The sequence below is a fragment of the Pinus tabuliformis genome, chromosome J, assembly GCF_031772625.1.
Source record: "Pinus tabuliformis cultivar Carrire ecotype Pingquan chromosome J, CPIR1, whole genome shotgun sequence".
Lineage (NCBI taxonomy): Eukaryota > Viridiplantae > Streptophyta > Pinopsida > Pinales > Pinaceae > Pinus > Pinus tabuliformis.
Window position 1 is genome coordinate 1042891988 of NC_142295.1, and position 12899 is coordinate 1042904886.

Below are 12899 nucleotides of genomic sequence, written 5' to 3' on the forward strand. Positions count from 1 at the left end.
GGTAAGAATGAAGTACTTAGGTTTGTTTTATTTTCTCCACCAATGACTCTACATATCTTACTAGTTTAATTCTTGTTAATGAAAGATTTAATTGAAAAATTATAGTAAAAATAGCTAGTTAATTTAAAATTTAAAATTCTTTTGTTATGAGTGCATGCAATTTATGTACTGGTAGTTATAGTGACCTAAATTTTTAGTTAGTTTTTTTATTTGTCTTTTTTTATTTTTTCTATTTTTAAGGAACTACTTGGAATGATGACATTATCTTTCCTTACAAAATTGTTATCAAATCATTCATATTCTGAACCTTTCTACCAGAAGCATAGAACTGGTATTCTAGGTTTCATAATGTAGCTAAACCTATTTTAGACACGTCAGAGGCTTCAAGACGACAACATATTACATACACTAAAAAACATTCCCCTGGCTTGATGCGCACTAACCACTACTACACTTTGAACATCAATATAGATTAATTGAAGAGAAAAATAAATGCACAAACTAGAAGGGGAAGGAGTCCAATGGTTCCTTTGATGAGAATCATAGAAAAGACCATAAGCAGAGTAGAAAATGCAGAAAAAAATGGACACACTACCACTAAGGTTGCCCAAATAAAACACTAGATAGTTTAATGAATAGAGAAAAATATAAATTTACAAAGAGCCAGAAGTAATAAATTTTCTCCACCACCACTTCCAATCTTCCGCACGTTAGTGCAAGTAAGTCAGAACTGGATAAACCTCAACATATATAACTACAAGGAGAATCAACACAATAAAGAGATGCGAAAACATATTAAAAATTTCCCAAACATATCCTTGATATGATGAACATGAGCTCAATGAAAAGAGTGTCGAAAGGAAGTGTTCTTGCACCAAGAACAAGCAACCGAGAAGGATACTTCTGGGGTGGAATCTCTCTCAGAAATTGATTGGTAAGCACATGAAATTTAGTATGTGGTGCCTCAACTCCAAAAAACCCACCCAAAAGAATCAGAGGTACTGAAACACAAAACCAAAGGGCCAAAAGAATGATAAATAAAGAGATTGGTATAGCCTAGTGCTTTGAAATCCCGACAGAAGGAAGCTAAGAATTGTGATAATTAAGAAACAAATTCCTAGGAAAAGGAACACAACGTGCCATGAGATCGGTTTCTAGACCGTGTGATCCCCCCTTTCAACAATTCTCCACATTCTTGTAGCAACATGACCTGCAGAAAGTCTAAGAACAAGGAAAAAAACAGCATTCCAGTGATGAGAATTCGTCAAGATGTTGGAGAAATTAAAGAAAAGGTAGTAGACAAAATAATCACTACTACCATACCCAATACTGGCACTACATCAACCACCATAATGTAGAAAATATCTGAGTGAGCAGGGGACTTGAAAACATCACCCACAATAAGTTTCCATCCTAATAGTTCTTCATTCATTTGATCTTCCTTGTTGAGTTCCTCATAAGAGGTTAGATCGCGCCTTACTATTCGAAGGAAAATCACAAGTGGAAAGAAATTACAATCATAAACTTGATAATTGAAGCCAAATTCACTTGGGATCCTTCCATATTCAAGTATGAATCCATTCTTGATTTCCATATGACATGACTCTTCAGGAGGAAACTTCATAAGAGAAAGAAATTAGACATCCTTCCTTTACAACTTGATAAGGTCCTTGCCTATATGGGTAGTATTCAATGACAATAGGATACTTTCCATACAATTTAAGATTTGAAGATGCCTCTATATTATGTTGGTAACTATGAAGAACAACCTAAAGCCCCACAATCATGAATCCAGGTGCCATGCTATGGTATTTGCTATCAACCGGCATTGTATCAATATCATCTATTATCACAACAGTCTTAGAAAAACTGTCACCACCATACATATGTACTAGAACAATGAATTTCAGGTGGTTAAAAACATAATGACTTTTATTTACATAGAAGCCTACTTGAAACCTAGTCCAGTGAAGGTTGAAATTGTCCTACTTTGTGCAATGAATGGCAGGAAGGTTGTTGAGCATCAGGTTCACCTAGTAGATATTATCGATCATATGCTTCAATACCTTCAGCTGCTTTGCCCCTTGGCAAGTAGTATTGTACAAGTAAATTTCAAATTCATGTCCCAAGGGAAGTAGTATTACGTAAGTAAATTTCAGATTCATTGATATTCATCCTAGCGTTATATGGTGAGATCTCAATACTATCCCCTATGAGGAGCTCCCCAAAAGTTTCTTCCATTTCCTTCACACCATATAAAGGTTTGTAGAACGAAACGATGTAATAGTTGCGAGCAAGGTCTGTCTCGATTGGGATAAGGGAATTGACCTCCACCCATAAATATGAGACCTGGGGAAGAGATCTCGATCATGGCCCCCATGAGGAAATCCCCCGTATTTTCTTCCATGTCCTTCACACCATATAAGGGTTTGTAGAAGGGAAGGTTGTAATAGATTTAGGGAAGATCTGTCTTAGCTAAGGTAATGGAATTGACCTTCACCCATAAATATGAGCCCCGAGGATATGGGTGGGCGTAACTAACATGAACATAGAATGAATTTTCATTATGTGTGTTTCCCAACATAATCAAAACCCACATACCAAACCCTAGCCACACTCCCATGCCTGTATCCATCTCTCCTAATTCTAAAATCTCTTGATTTATAATGAGTTTATTGTTTTAGCACATCAAGAACGCAACAACACAAATATACACATTTGAGCCTCATTCTTTATTGACCTTTACTAGACCTACTCATCTGGGCATCTTCTTGACATGGTGAGATAATGAGATCATCCATGTGTTCAGGAAAAGTGATTTCCTGTCATTTAATTTGTCAACCCGGGGGTTTCGTAAACTTGTGAAGCATGTGTGCACTGTATGTGCTAGAAATTGTGTTTCAATTTAGATCAATCTAACTAAAAAATAATGAAAACCAATTCATCTAATCTATGAAATCAAATAATGAAAATGAAATTCAACTAAACTGTGAAATCGAAAACAACTAATGCATGCTTAGTTACTCCATAATTCAATTATGAAGTGTTACCTTCTTGAGATGATGTGTAAGCAATTATTTATACTTTAACTTCTAATGTCCTAGAAAAGCAAGTAAAGTGTGCAGAAAATAACTCATTAATTGCATGTATCAAATATTCAACCATTCAATCTTGAAATATGATTAAATCAATTTTTTAGAATGATCTTTAGGAATATCAGTTAATGCAATTAAATGAGGATCTTAAAAGAAAATATGAAAGCACGAAAATGTAAAGCTCAATGATTACATAGGTTGAACATTAAATCACCCAATTTGAAGTCACCTTCTTAGCTTGATCCTTTATTCAATTATAAAAGGAATTGATGGTTTAATCTAAAAAGGTAAATAAAAAAACATGAAAGGAAACTAAATAACTATGAGCCATTGCCTCGGATACTGATTATTTTTGGGGAGCTAGGGTTCTGGGGCGGATCCGAAACAGAGGTTTTGCAGGCGAAGGTTCAGCCAAGGAGAGGAGGATCGAAGGGTAAGGGCGGTTCATGCGCACCAGGACAAACCTCGGGCACGGACCTCAGCAAACCGGTTCTCAGAAGAAGATCAAAATGGAATCAAAGGAGTGTGGGTTAAACCAAGGGTAACTGCTGACTGGTAGAGATGGGAATGGAGCAAGGGGGGGGAGAGATCCCCTCCTATAAAGAAGTAACAACGGGGGAAGCCAGGAAGGAGCGGCAGAAGGAAGGAGAGAGATCAAATGAAGGTGAAACTTCAGCAGCAGGAGCACAAAGGAGATCAGGAGTTCCAAGCAAATGTCTACGAAGGGCAACGAACAAACCCAGGTTTGTAATTCCGCCCAATAGATTAGAAAATTACAGAAGCTACATGAGAGATTATGCTTTGATTTGTAAGTTCATAGGATACTGGCCAGCTGAGAAAGATCTACTTAGGTGGATCCATCAGAGGTGGAAACCTAAAGGACATGTGGAAGTTAAGCTGGGAGCGAAAGGGTTTTTTACAGTAATATTCTCCAATTTAGAAGATAGGGATCGGATCTTTGAAGAAGGACCCTATTTCATGAACAATGCCGGACTGTTTATGAGAGACTGGGTAGAATGCTATAACCCAGAGAAGGAGAGGATGTTAGCTGCCCCAGTATGGATAAGACTCTTCGGCCTACCAACGGAATTTTGGGACCCAGAGATCCTTAAAGGCATAGGAAATGCAATAGGGTCGTTTGTAAAAGTGGCAGAATCGACAAAGAGGGGATGATATACAACATATGCTATAATATGCGTGTACATGAACATCACTGAGCCACTTCCAGATACAATAGAGTTGGAATATCATGACGAGATCTGGCATCAAACAATCGACTACGAACATATCCCATTTCGCTGCAGAAGATGCCATGAGTACGACCATTTATATCGTGAATGCCCCATTACGCTAGCCGAAAAGGAAAGGGAAGAGGAAAATGAGAGGAGAAAGGCAACAAGAAAAGCAGGAGAAGAGGAAGAAGATTTCAGAGAAGTGCAAAGAAGGAAAAAGAGAGGAAGCAACAAGACTCAGATGGGCAAGCAAAAAGGACCCCAAAGCACAGAATCACCGAATAAGTTTCAAATTTTGCAGGACGAAGAAATAGATGCAGAGGTAAACGAGGAAGAAGAAGTAGAAGGAATGGAAGGAATAAAAGAAAATGTAGATAAAGAGATAGAGAAAATGGAAAAGGATCAAGAGAAGGCAGAAAACCTAAGAGAAACCCAAGAGGACCAAAGAGAAATGGAAATAGATCCACAGAAAGAAAAAGGAGAAGAAGAAGAGCAGGTTATGGCAAAACTTCTACAAGAATGGAAGAGGCTCGATGAAAGATTTATCCCAGAGGATCAAAAACAGAGGTACGAAGAAGCATTCCAAAGATATAAGGAAAAAAAGAAGACTATCAGAAGATGGAAAAAGCCAGAAAATGGAGAAACAGGAAACACAAAACATAGGAATGAGCAGCATTGGCAAGGGAGGCAAAAAAAGAGGAAGAAGAATAATGAGTGAAACTATTCAAGAAGTGGGAGAGATGCTCGTAAATTCAGGTAGAGTGATACCTCTCTCAAAGGTATTCTAATCCCCTCCGAAATTGTTAAGATGATTATTACAAGCTGGAATATAAGAGGCCTCGACAGCAGAGGCAAACAAAGGTATTTGAATGACAGATCGAAAAAAGAAAAACCCAGCATAATGATAGTACAAGAAACAAAAATAAGTACTGAGAAAATGAGAGAAATCCTGAATAGAAACAAGATCAGATATGAAATGATGGGACAGGATGCGATCGGGAGTGCAGGAGGTCTGGTAATAATCTGGAACCCAGAAGAAATTCAATTTAGTAACTGGATGAGCTTCCCAAGAATTCTAGCAGGAATAGCAAGAACAGTAGGAACAATGGAGGAGGTCTTTATAACAGGGGTGTATGGACCACATCTCCAAGGAGAAAAGGAAAACTTTCTGCAAAATTTAAAAGCCTTGAGAAGCCTAATACCTGGAAAACAATGGATTATAGGAGGGGATTTTAATCTGATTAAAACCACAGGAGAAAAAAGAGGAGGGCTAAGGAGAATGGATAAAGCAATGGAGCAGTTCGGAGATTTGATAAGGGAACAGAAACTGATAGATATTCAAACCATTAATGGAAATCACACATGGAATAATCGCAGAGGGGGAGCTAACCAAATAGCTTCTCGACTTGACAGATTCCTAATCTCAGAAGAGATAATGATGAAGGATGTATTCATAGAAGCCACTATCCTCCCTATAGCAGGATCAGACCATTGGCCGATTAAAATGGACATAGACTTAAAGCAAAGACCTCCCAACAAACCCTTTAGATTCGAAGCCTTCTGTTTGAGAAACGAAGGGCTGATTGAGAAACTGGAAGAATGGTGGAGGACGAGTGATCAAAGAGAAAAAAATAAGATGCACACCTTTCAACTCAAATTGAAGGAAATGAAGGATAAGTTAAAAAAATGGAATAAAGAAGAATTCGGTAATATTATAGATGAAAAAAAGCGACTGGAGCAGAGAATGGAAGAGGTACAGCAGATAGATATCTTAGAAGGCATTCAGGAAGAGAGAACAAAGGAAGAAGGTATTATATTAAATCAGCTAGAATAAAGAAGGAAACAAGAGGAGATTTTATGGAGACAGAAATCAAGGGTTCAATGGCTTAGGGAAGGAGAGAGGAATACTAAGTTCTTTCATAAAGCGATGGTACAGCATAGACAAAGAAACCGAATCTTCTCAATAAAAAATCAAGAAGGTCAAAGAGTGCTCCAACATGAAGAAATTGAAAAAGTGTTGGTCAATCATTTCAAAAATATATTAAAGGAAACTCAGGGTAATAGATCAGATGCCATATCAAAGATAAGCAGGGAGATTCCAAATCTGGTGACCAGAGACCAAAACTTGGCCCTAATGAGGAAAGTTACGATGGAAGAAGTGGAGGATATAGTCAGAAACATGAGAAGGAATAAAGCTCCTGGGCCGGATGGGTATACGGTAGAATTTTTCCAAGATGGGTGGCATTTTCTTGCAGAAGAAGTTGTGGAGGTAGTGGAGGAAGCTAGAATAAATCAAAGAATATGGCCAGGAATAAACTCAACCTTGCTGACCCTTATTCCTAAAACCAATCAGGCTGATCAAGTAGAAGGCTTTCCCCCCATAGCTCTTTGTAATGTCATATACAAGATAGTGGCTTCAGTAGTGGCTCAAAGGCTGAAGCCGATCCTGCCAAGTATTATCTCCCCAAAGCAAACTGGGTTTGTAGAAGGCAGGCAGATATTGGATGGGCTAGTGGTGGCCTAGGAAGTAATCCATACTTTGAAAACGAAGAAAGAAAAAGGTATGCTGATCAAATTAGACCTATCAAAAGCCTATGATAGGTTAAGTTGGAACTATTTAGAAGCTATCCTTAAAGCCTTTGGATTCTGTGACAAATGGGTGAAATGGGTCTTAAGCATGATCTCTACCCCGAACTTCTCTATCCTGTTAAATGGGGCTCCAACAACTACGTTCAATGCTACAAGAGGCCTTAGACAAGGGGACCCCTTATCCCCCTTCCTCTTCATAATAGCAACAGAAGGACTAGGTAGATACTTCAAAAAAGAATTAAGAGAAAGGAAAATACAGGGCCTGAGATTATGGGGAAGTCAAACTACAGTCACCCACCAACAGTTCGTGGATGACATAATGATATATTGTAAAGCTTCCATGAAAGAGGTGAGAAGGATAAAGAGAATTTTAGAAATATTTATGGAAGGCTCAGGCATGGAAGTGAATAATGAGAAATCCAGAACTTTTTTCTTCAATATAGTGGAACCTATTAAAAACCATTTAACCAGGATTTTAGGCTACAGGTAAGGAGATCTCCCAACCAAATACCTGGGAACTATGCTAGACTCCTCTTCCCTCAAAATAGGAAATTGGAAAAACATCCTGGAGAAGATTATGAAAAGACCGGAAAATTGGACCTTCCGTTCTCTAAACCTGGAAGCAAGGGTTGTTCTGCAAAAATCCACCATTCAGGCGATTCCGATATACCCCTTATCAGTGATGGCAGCACCAAAAGGAATATGCAATAAGCTTGTTGAGATTTACAGAAAAATTCTTTGGGGAGGACCCAAACAACAAAAGAAGTGGGCCCTCTGTTCCTGGGATAGCCTAACCAAACCAAAAGAAAAAGGAGGCCTTGGCCTTAGAGACCCTTGGATTTTAAATCAAGTGCTAGCAGCCAAGTTAAGATTGAGATGGATGCAAGGGGGGCCGGACCTATGGAAAGAAATCTGGACAACAAAATACAATATGCCATCCACTCCGAAAGAAATTCTAAGGGAACAAGAAACGCCTCAAGGATCAGACATATGGAACCTCACCATTCAAAACAGAGAATTAATTGACAGGCATATTTTCTGGGAAATCAGAGGAGGTCAGATAGAGAGATTTTGGGATGAAGCTTGGCAACAAAGGGACAAAATGCTGAACCTACAAGGAATGCAAGAAATTTACAGAACAGGGATGGACAGAGATCTCATTAAGGTCAAAGATTATTGGACGGAAGAAAGAGGAAATGATGAATGGAGAGAATGGAAACCTCTGGAGGAATGGAAAAGGGAGGCAACAGAAGATCAAAAAACTATATTTGGCAAGGAACTAAATTCCAGGAAGATAAAAAAGAGAGGAGGCAGGGATATCTTACGATGGGGCAAAGAAACGAAAGGAGCATTCACCATAAAGGAAGCTTATAAAGTCAAGATACAGCAAGAGCAGGGGGAGGAAGAGCAAAAATGGAGAAGGATATGGAGAAATAATTGGTGGCCGAAGATCAAAATGTTCGCATGGCTGGTAGGAAGAAAACGCATTTTAACCTGGGATCGAATTCAAAAAAGAGGCTTCTCAGGCCCTTCAAGATGTTGTCTCTGTTATTCAGACGAAGAAGACGAGGAACACCATCTTAATGGATGCAGTGTGGCCCAATTTCAATGGGAAAAAACTAGAAATTTATTCTCGGCTACGGAAAGAAACCCGCATGACATAATCCAAACCCTATGTGAATGGGGAGAAGGGAAGTTTAAAAGCAAAATAGTAAGAAGAGCCTGGAGCATTTCAGCAGGCTTCAATGTTTGGAATCTCTAGAAAGAGAGAAATGGTCGAATCTTCAAAGGGAAATCTTCAGATCCGGAAGAAGTTTGGAAAAGAACACTAAGAAAAATTAGAGAATCAATTCTGGTGGAAAACTGGGAAGAGGATGATTGGAAAACCTCTGAAGCAGAAACAGAGATCCTAAACAAACTGAACCTGGAATAGGAGATGGTCTACCAGCAAAAAAACAAGTAGCACCAACCTATAGCAAACCAAAGTCACGCAATTTATAGGAGGCCACCGGAAGGGTTCATTAAACCCAATTTCGACGGGGCTGCGAAGGGGAATCCAGGACCCGTTGGTTATGGAGGAATCTTCAGAAACAGGCAAGGAGAGACAGAATGGATCTATGCAGAACACGGAGGAACAATGACTAATAATGAAGCGGAATTCATGGTCATGTATCAGGGGCTTAAAATTGCCAGAAGAAATGGATATAGAAAGATAGAAATTGAAGGAGATTCTGACCTGGTCGTGGGAACGATAAGGAAACTAATCCAAGGGAAACAATGGGAGAAGGTAGTTAAAAGTTGGAGAAATGCGAGTATAGTCCAAGATATTGAGGAAACGTTGAAAGGGATCGATTACAACGTCACTTCGCATGTAAGAAGAGAGGGCAATAAACCCGCGGACTGCTTAGCGAATTGGGGAAGTAAAGAATCATTGGAGAAAATCGATGACAACTGGACCAATCAGGCATCGATGGCAAAATGGGACGGATTAAAACAGCTCATCGACAATAATAATCATGACATAACACAAGGGTAATCAAAATTCCGCGTGGAGCGGGAGAAGGAGAATAAGGCAAGATCAGGCGGCAATGAGGACAGGACAGAAGGACGGCGCCCTTAACTCCCTGACATCAGCAATTAATGATCATTCAGATCAGCAGGGACGCGGCCCAAAACGAAAACCGGTTATCAACGCTAAAACCATCATTCAAAACGCAAGGGAGATACGAAGTGGGGAGCAATCCCATCATAAGAAAAAAGGTGGCGAAAATTCCATAAGAAGGAACAGGGGAATAATAACAGGCAACAGAAATTCGAAGAAGGTGGCGAGAGACGGGGCGACTTGGCAGAGAAATCATAACCTGCGCCTCAAACGCTCAAATATGGGAGAGCGAAGAGACAAGATGGTCCAGGTTGAGAGGGAGGTAGCCGAGGGCAGGCACTTCAAACGGGGCCGAGTTAAAATAGAAATAGAGAGTTCAGACGAAATGGAGTACAGTCAGGGGGAAGGGCACATAAGCAAGCATTTCGAAATCGGGCAGAGCAGTAAAGGAACGAAGCAAGGCAGAAGGGGTGGAAGCTGGAAGATGCAAGAGCCGAAAGGAAGAGGACGCCCCCGTCAATCAACCAGTAATGCGGAGGGTAACCAGACGCACAGAAGATGGAAAAGGGGGAATAAATCGATTAGCATGGCGGTGCATGAAGCCGAACAAGCTTACAATTTGGAAACAAATGCCGACATAAGAAAAATCATTAATGCCATGGAGGACAGAGTGCTAGAGGAACCCTCTGACATGGAGATGGAGGAATGGTCCTCGCAGCTGCCGGACCCAGGAAACACGCGAAGCAGACTTACCCTCTACCGCCATGCTCTCCATACCTACTGGGTGCTGAAGCACCTCTTGGCAAAGGCCCTGGAGCAAGTCGCGACCGAGATGCTGGAGATGGCGCAGGAAACAGCGGCAGCAAAAAAGGAGGTTGCTAACGTGGAAGAGTTGGTGAGGCAACAGAACGAGCACCTCAAGGAAATTCAAGGGATGCTGAAGGCGCTGGGGAAGGCCAAAGACGGCAACAAAGAAGGAAGAGGAAATGCGATGAACCAAGAGGCCTGTTAACTGTTTATCTTTGCAATTTAGAATGTTAATGTTCTGGTTTTTGAATAATATTTTGTATGGCATAGTAGTAGTAGTTAAAATAGGTCTGTCAAGTAGGACTGGGAAAGAACAGTTTTTTGATAGAACATGATGAAAGAGGGCTTAACGTCCGGCTATGTTTTAGACTTGGTCCAGAAGGAAAACTTTATTGACTGCTTGATATATAGGAGCCAACAGATCTGGTTTCCCTACGGGGCAGATTGAGGCTCCTAAGTTTTGTACTTTTATAATTGTTGTAGATAATAGAAATACCGCAGTTCACAAAAAAAAAACTATGAGCCATTGCCTCAAACTTAATCCAATTAGGAAATACATAAATCTTCTCTATTGAAATGTTTTTAGAAAAGCAAAGATTACACAATAATTCTAAAACTAATACTAAGAAATCAAATAAACTTTAATCTATAAAAGCAATTAAATCTCACAATCATTATATGGCCATTCCAATGGTGTACGAGTATGGCAAGTGAAGAAGCTCCATATGCAATCAAAACTAAATCTTCAAATCTCCAAGTATAAGCTCCAAATTCTATATTAAAAACATGAGCATTTCTCCAACTTTACACATGTCTTTCAAAGGGGAAGGCTCTCCTATTTATACAAAAACATAAGAAGCTACCCTATTTAATGAGGATCCACTAAAATCTCATATAGTTACAACCAAATAGCTCATAATGAGACACATATCCCCTAATTGTCTCATAGAGTTCTAATCCAAATAAGAAATGATGAGACAACTCTTAGAGTTACAATCCAAATAGGACACATATCCTTCTTTGAAATTTATGCAAATCTGCTTTGAAGGGAATTCGAATTTGGGCATTGGAGGCCACATAAGGGTGTCTTGGAAGCTTCCAAATGACCTACACATGTCATGAAACTTAAGCCACATATATAGATACATGAAACCATGTTAATTTCCTATTTTTTAATCATAAATTCACTTTAAACACATAAAATAAATAACTTTGGTAAATAAGAATCCTAACCCAAATATTTATGAAAATGGTGGCTAATGAAAGGTGATCTGGTTATGGAGTTGCGACATGTGAGTGAAATGGTGGCGATAAAGGTGAAAGTGGATGTCATTTTGAAGACATTTTGGAGGCCCAATATAACCCCCAACTAGAGTAATTGCATGTCCTCATGCAAATATTGCATTAATTCCTTCGATTTGCTTGTAAAGTCTTTACTTTTGAATGAGCTTGGCTTATATGATATGTCCTTAAACTTTGCATTTGACAATTTTATTTATTTTTGCAAAGTATTCCTTGTCATACATTGAATTGCAACACGTTTAGTTGGTTCTTGTGTTTCAACCAAATTCTAATTGGTATTAGTTCTTATGTTCCAATAAATTGTTTCTTTTTGTTGCAACGAGATTCATTGAAAATATTTAGGAATGCATCTTTAAAATTAGCCATATAGTGTGCTCTTAATTTAGGCATTATTTGCAAATCATATAACTTTTTGAACCATAATGCAATCATAATTGATTATGACAAGTATGTTAGGATGAAATGAAAATGTGTGATGGTGTATGATATATGAATATGAAATGATGTCCCTTCTCCCCAACTAAAGATACAACAATGTGAAAGAGGAAGTGAGGAATTTCCCAAAGTTACAATTTTAGTATTTTAAGGAATTGCATGACTAAAAATTAGAAAACCACATACCTTCACTTACCTTCAATGTGCATGACTTATGGAAATTGAAGAGTGTGCCTACTTCTAGATCATGGAATGAAATGTAGAATTCATATGCTTCTTGGTTGCATAAATGGTGGATGAGGTTGTGAAGTGGATTCTTTATTTCTTCTGCTAAATCTATTGTATCTACTACAAAATGTTGAAATGATATAGTCTTCTATTGCTATAAAGGTGATGGTACAACTCTAGTCATGCGAATAAATGTGTCAGTGTCGAGCATGAAGAGAGGTCATTGGATTACCAACCATTGATGAATGTCATTAACCAATGCAAGGAAAACTCGTGATTAATGTGAACAAGTGCCAAGGTACCTAAGTACATCTTGCAAAGGGTGAGTAAATGAGTTGATGCTGAGCCACTTGCAAGATCCAACGATCAAGAGACATTGATGAATTCCCGTGATTGTTGGCGAGAGAGCCTGTCATTAAGGAATACAAGCCTCAAGTAACTAATGAGGACTCTAGCCCTGAACCTAGATAATGTACTGATGTCGATAGGTCAAGGCTTGTTAGAAGGAAAGCCTTAAGGAATCCTCCATCATCTAACGCGAGCATGAAACAATTATTTTGAAGGATTGTGAATGGAAAATTTTTCAGTGGATCAAGTTTTATTTAATGA

At 38.9% G+C, this 12899-nt stretch overlaps 1 pseudogene; it reads right to left on the minus strand.

Annotated features, from left to right (window-relative positions):
- Positions 1 to 383: 383 nt before the first annotated feature.
- Positions 384 to 1829, minus strand: LOC149230476 (transmembrane 9 superfamily member 11 pseudogene; annotated as a pseudogene).
- Between the last annotated feature and the right edge of the window lie 11070 nt (positions 1830 to 12899).